General features: G+C 40.2%; 1 pseudogene; it reads left to right on the top strand.

Moving 5' to 3' along the window:
* The first annotated feature begins 255 nt into the window (after positions 1–255).
* LOC109378039 (60S ribosomal protein L22-like 1 pseudogene) lies at positions 256–752 on the top strand (annotated as a pseudogene).
* Positions 753–6,642: the final 5,890 nt, after the last annotated feature.

The following is a 6,642-nucleotide window of genomic DNA, read 5'->3' on the forward strand; positions in this document are numbered from 1 at the left end:
CTGTCACATCTGACTATTGTCAGAGGAAATCTCCTACCTCTGGCTGCCTTCAATTTGTTGTGTTTAATATAAGAAACAAAATCAATAGGGCTATTCAAATAGTGTATAAAGCAAAAGTATAGGCTGAGTGCTAACTCAGAGACATTTTCAATTCTAGTTCCTCAGCTCTATTCAAATCAGATCAGGGTTTTCATTACTCAGCATTACTAAACAATTTATGGTTTCCTACCTCTACCTTTATATGTAATTCAAACAAAAACAGTATTGAACTGCATTCATTTGAGTAAGGAAGACCAATAAGGCTCAGATTTTTTCCATGAGGACTATTTCAAGTCTTTTATCAAAATATTAAATCTTAGCTCTCTGATAGCATAGCTAGCCTTCAAGATGGTGCCACAAAAAGTCAAGAAGCCTAAGAGGTCAGTCTGGAAGTTTGGTTTGGACCTTACCCAGTAGAAGATGGTAGTTTTGATTCTTGAAATTTTGAACAGTTTCTACAGGAGAAGGTTAAAGTCAATGGGAAAACTGGGAATCTGGGGAATGTTGTTCACATTGAACACTGCAAGAATAAAACCACGGTTGCTTCTGAGAAACAGTTCTCAAAAAGATATTTGAAATATATTACCAAGAAATACCTTAAAAAGAACAGTCTTCATGATTGGCTTCGTGTGGTTGCATCTGACAAGGAGACTTATAAACTTCATTACTTTCAGACTAGTCAAGACAAAGATGGATCTGAGTCTGAGGACTAGGTGAAGCCACCCATTATAGGGCTTTGCTTATTAATCAAACAAATGAAGCATACAAGAGGAAAAAAACATCCAAAAATGGACTTCTAGTTTATCAGTGAATAAGAAATAAAAATACTCTGTAAAAAAATTAATTAAATTTTAAAACTGTTTTGCTCATGCCATAAGCATCTGTTCAGTTTTGTTGATGACCTAGCCTTAGATCAGACAGCTGAGAATGTTAGAAAAAAGATGAAGTACTATAGCTGACTTGATGTCCTCTTTAATGCAGGAGTACACTATTTCTGTATTCTCTCTAATAAAAAGGTAGAGAAGTTTCCTCTTCCTGTCTCTCATTTCCTCATTGCCATGGCCTGAGTGTTTGCTTTCCCCCCAAATTCACACATGTTGAAATTTTATTCCCCAAAATAGTATTAGTAGATGGGAACATTGGGAGGTACTTAGATCATGAGGGTGGGTCACTCATGAATGAGATTAGTGCCCTTATAAAAAAGGCTCCAAAGAGATCCCTCATCTGTTTTGCCAAGTGAGGAAACAACGAGAGAAAGTGCCAGCTATAAACCAGGAGGACTCACTCCACCATGCTGGCACCCTGCCCTCCAGACTCCAGAACTGGGAGAAATAAATTTCTAATATTCATACATCACCCAGTCTGTGGTATTTTATTATAGCAGCCTGAACACACTAAGGCCCATCTATTCATGAACAGATATGAGTAATTCAATAAACACCCCATTCTTCAACCATACGTTCAGTGGGCTGAGGTAGGAAAGGGACTGAGAGAGCAGTCAAGGAGTACGCCCAGATCATCTAGTTAAGATTTAGTTAAGACCTACTGAGAAGCATGGGCAAATCAATAATGAATCCTGAAAAATTGTCAGTTAATGTCTCCTGGAGTGTGGGGACATCTAGTAATAATAATAATAAAACAATAGTGCCTATCTATTACTGAACAGTTACTACAAACCAGGTATTATTCTAAGCTTTGTGTGCATTAATCCTCACAAAAACCTTACGAGTAGATACTATTAGTATCCTAATTTTTTTTAGATGAAAAGCTGAGGTTCAGAGATATTAAGTAACTTCTGTGGCAGCAGACTCTAAAGTAAGCCTTGTGATCCTTGCCTCCTGATGTTTCACATCTTTGTGGAACCCAAGCCAATTGAGTGTGGGTGGGACTGTGACTTGTTTCTAACCCATAGAACATGTCAAATGTGATGGGATATCACTTTCATGACCCTGTTACATTATGTAAAATACCATCTTGCTAGCAGACTTGCTAGAGAGACTCTGTTTGCTGGCCTGACAAAGTAAGAAGACATTCTTGGAAACCCATGTGGCAAGGGACTATAGGCAGCCTCTAGTTCCTGTGCGAACAGTGGAGCTGTCAGCCCTTAATGCTTCTGACAGCCATATGATCTGGGAGCAGACACTGAGCACCAGAGAGAGTGCAGTCCAGCCCATTCCTTGATTACAGCCTTGTGAGATTCTGAGCAGAGGATCCAGCTAAGCTGTGCCCAATTATGAGCCATGGAAACTGTGAGGTAACATATGTGTATTGCTTTAAATCTCTAAGTTCGTTGAAATTTGTTAAGCAGCCATGGAAAACTAATACACTTACCCAACTCAAGTTAGTGCATGCCAGAGTCAGGCGACAACTCCAGGCTGCAGTGTGGTCTAGAGTCCACTCTCTGTGTGCTATGATATTCTACTTGCAAAAAACAAATACAAAAACAAAACAAAAAAATGTCATACCATGGCAGAGTGACTATTCACCTTTGTCTCATTCCAAGGCAGGAGAGGCAAGCCAAAGATACCTGGGGCCCTCCTCCCCAAACTGAGCTCTTAGTTCCAAAAGTAGAGATACCACTCAGAGCGAAGGGCACCATTGTCCCCACCCCACATCCAGAGCCCTGGCTCAGTGATTTTGCCTAAAGGAGGAAGCAGGCTATAAAACAAATAGCTCCTAAATCTCTTCCCAAAGTAACTGATTTCATTTTCAACAGTGTGGAGAATTCCCAGCACTCTCAAGAACAGTGTGGATTGTGGCAAAAGGCAATTGGGAGAGGAACAATAGATTCATTTGAGATATAGACAAATCTATATGCCAGGCGGGTGGCTGAGAAAAGGAGGAGAACAGTGGGGACTCTCCTGGGGTCAGAACAAATTTCAATCACTGACCTCAGATACTATCCCTTCAAAGGAGCCCAAATTTGATTAGTCTTTGGAGCAGTTTATGCCCCAGGACATTGTTGAAAACAATAAAGCAATCATTCAGCAATAATTAGTGGGGTTTAACATCTGGGTATGGTAAGGGGAAAAGCAGTCAAACACAGCCCTGTCAAACTACTGTTGTCCCAAGGTGACCTTGAGCCAGCCCAAGTCTGCACCCCCCTGAGGAGAAAAACAGAGGCATAATACTGCAGGGTAGGGTGAGGGAGTAGAATTCACTAAAATAATCCAGCCAGTCACTAAACAAATAAACAAGCAACTAATAATAACCAGCCCCAGAACAGGGAGAGGGGCCAGTACCCAGAGTTGCTACATTGCATTATCTAAAATGTCAGTTTTCAGCAAAAAATTACATGCAAAAGACATGCAAAAAACGGAACTAGAACCCACACACCAGGGGAAAAAATCCTGACAACAGGAACTGCCTGTGAGAGCCAACCAGGTCTCAAAATTAACAAAGATGTCAAAGCAGCTGTTATAAATATGTTCAAAAATGAAAAGAAATCATGATTACAGATGTAAAAGAATGTATAAATAAACATTATCAATAAAGAGATAGAAATTATAAAATAGAAGCAAATGTAAATTATAGAGATTAAAGTACAATAACTGGAAAAATAAAAGAGAATACAGAAGTGATACCACAGAAATAGTGGAGTGTCTAGCTCCAAGAATTTCCCCTCCACTGACTGAACAAAAATCAACACAATAAAATTATCTGAACCCTAGAATCTAATCAAACACAGCAACCAGAGGAGTGCTTAATGAAGAAAAAGGTGGCTAAATGTCAGTAAGAAAACATAGTGGCATTTCTTATTACTTACCTACTATCCTCTATTCCTCAACTTGCCAGTGGTCATGAAAATGGTGGCCCACATCCTTAGTGTTGCTTGCTGGTGCCAGGACCTTGTTCTTAAAAATTTGGGGTTGTGCTGTTTGACCTGTCTGGTGGTTCCCTGAGGAACAAGCACAGAAGCTGACCTTTGTTTCACTAGCTTCAATCTGGCGTGAGGTCCCAGGGGGTCTCTAATAAAAACATTTAAAGATATATACTATCCATAGCCACCAGGGGCAAAGGATGGAGGATGGGCCAAGCAGCAGACAGACATAAAGCCTGGGAATGAGGATGCTGAGGAGAAAGATTCTGAGGCAAATAAGGGCTTTGAAGGGCAATCATATACACCAAGGAATCTGGAATGCAACATGTATATCAGATAGGGTAGGTAGATAGGTAGAAATGAGCAGGAGAAGGATAAATTTAGCCCCAGTTAGAAAGCCCCTTGTTGTAGCTCCTACTTGGGTGAAGACCCCTGGCAGCTGCCCAGCAGGACTCCAGGCTTACACATACCTCTAAATCAAAAAGATATGTTAAAAAAAAAGATATGTTATTAAAAGCCAGAGAAGGATGGAACCCATCCTGTTTGTCACTAATACCATACTAGCCCAACAGGACTCTAGGTTTTCACATACCCCAAAGGAATGTGTAAACACATGCCCCTAAATCAAAGAACTGCATTGCTAAAGTCCAGAAGACTAGGCATGCAATGTAAGGTGAGGCTGCTTCCTTCTCTTGGGTCAGCCCACTCCACACCTTGGAGTGTACTTTCTTTTACTAATAAACTCCTGCTGTTCATGCTGCACAAATTTCTGTCTCTTGATTGAAGTCTTTCCTTCAAGAAGACAAGAGCTGAGGTTTCAATGTTATTTTTCCAGAAACATACCCATGCTTCAGAAATAACCTGAGTGGACCCTAAGCTTGCACCTCTGGCTGACCCTTAGGCATTACACAAACAGGAAGTGAAAGCTAAGGCAGAGTTGAAGCAATCTGGCTTGTATTGAAGGAGTGCCCTAGCTCAGAGCCAATTTGTAAAGACCAGGAATGTTTTGTTTTTTTATTTTTATTTTTGCCTCTTGGCATTTAAGGAAATCTCTGCCAGATCATTGAATTAACAGAGAGATAAAAGAACAGAGACCTCAGTGACCACACACAAAAGGAATATAGTCTTTGCAAACATAGTTTGGAAAAAACCTAAAGAAATGAATGGCTGTAGTCCTCAGCAATCAACAGTACCAATCTTTGGGGAGGGGAGAGAATCTGATTTTCAGAATTACCATATCATGCCATTTAATGTGTCCAATTTTCAACAACAACAACAAAAGAAATTATAAGGCATATAAAAAAAACAAACAGAAAACTATGGCCTATTGACAGAAACCCTCCCTGAGGAAGTCTAGACATTGGACTTATTTCCCAAGTTGGCATTGGAATCTCCAACAACACCTTCCTCTTCCTCTTCTGCATCTTCACACTCCTGGATCACAGGCCTAATCTGACTTTTGTTTCACTGCATCAATCTGGCATGAGATCCCAGGGGGTATCTAATAATAACGTTTAAAGACATATGGGGCAAGAGAAGGAGGATGAGACAAGCAGCAACCTGATCACCTGTCTCTTGGCCTTCATTCACATAGTGATGCTCATTGTAGTGATCTATGATGCTCATGCTCATAGTGATGCTGCTCATTAGAGTGTTTTTGGTGTCTTCAGACCAATTTGAGTTACTGAATTTCAGAGTTACTTCAACTGTAAGGTATTTTTCTATACAAGCAGGATCATGAGGGGCTGCACCATCAGCACCACCTCCCTCCTGAGCATGCTCTAGGCCATCACCGTCAGTCCCAGCACCTCCTGGTTGGTCAGATTTAAACAAAAATTCACTAGTATCATCTTCCATTCCTTCTTCTTCTTATGGGTCTTTAGTTTGTCTTTCAATAGTTATCTGATTGCTATGATTTCTTGAGTTCCACTTTTAAACTCTCAATCCTGAACCTTTTCCCTTAACTGCCTTACCGTGGTCTAACCATCCCATCCACCCCTTCCTTGTGCTGTTGCTAGAAAACTCAAAATAGTTGTTAACTTTATTGTGCATATCATATTAGCTCTCATTTGCTCAACCTTCTTTTTCTTGACTAGCCTGGGTTATGCTTTTTTTTTAAATTTAAAATGTCAATGAAACCCCCCCCACACACACACACACCACCACCACCGACCATTATAATGATCTAAATAAATTTGCTATCTATCCTGAATGGGAAAACTCTTAGCCACATAAAGAACCAGCAGAGGCTTTGAAAACACAGTTTTTCTTTAACTTGTCCAATTAGAGTTTTTAGGGGAAGGGCTTGTCTTCTAGAACTTAGATCTTAGAAGGTGGAAGGGAAAACAAAAATGGGTTTTTTTCTTCTCCAAAGAAAACCTCAGGATATTTTACTTTATTTTTTTCTTCTTCTCTGTGACTTCTTTTAAAATAAAACATGATAAAAATAAACATGTGTAATCAGGTTCTCATATCTCTTTAATAATCTGTTCTAGTCTCCTTTGTGATTAAATTTTAAAAAGGCCCTCTTGTGTCAAATTCTTCATTATATTGGCATAACAGTGAAAAACATGATTTCCTTTATTTTACTTTGAAATAACCCAATACTACAACAATAATGCTGAGAAAGGTCCAGCTGAGTGGCGCGATGGTTAAGAACTGACGTGGAATGCCAGAGGGTCCCGGTTCGGATCCCACATATGAGGGCCAGTGACACTAGCCCTCCACAGCTAAGATGCTGAACAACAGCTCAACGTGGAGCTGGGCTGCCATGAGTCGCCGGC

This window comes from Hipposideros armiger, unplaced genomic scaffold (genome assembly GCF_001890085.2).
Source record: "Hipposideros armiger isolate ML-2016 unplaced genomic scaffold, ASM189008v1 scaffold_1702, whole genome shotgun sequence".
Classification (NCBI taxonomy): domain Eukaryota; kingdom Metazoa; phylum Chordata; class Mammalia; order Chiroptera; family Hipposideridae; genus Hipposideros; species Hipposideros armiger.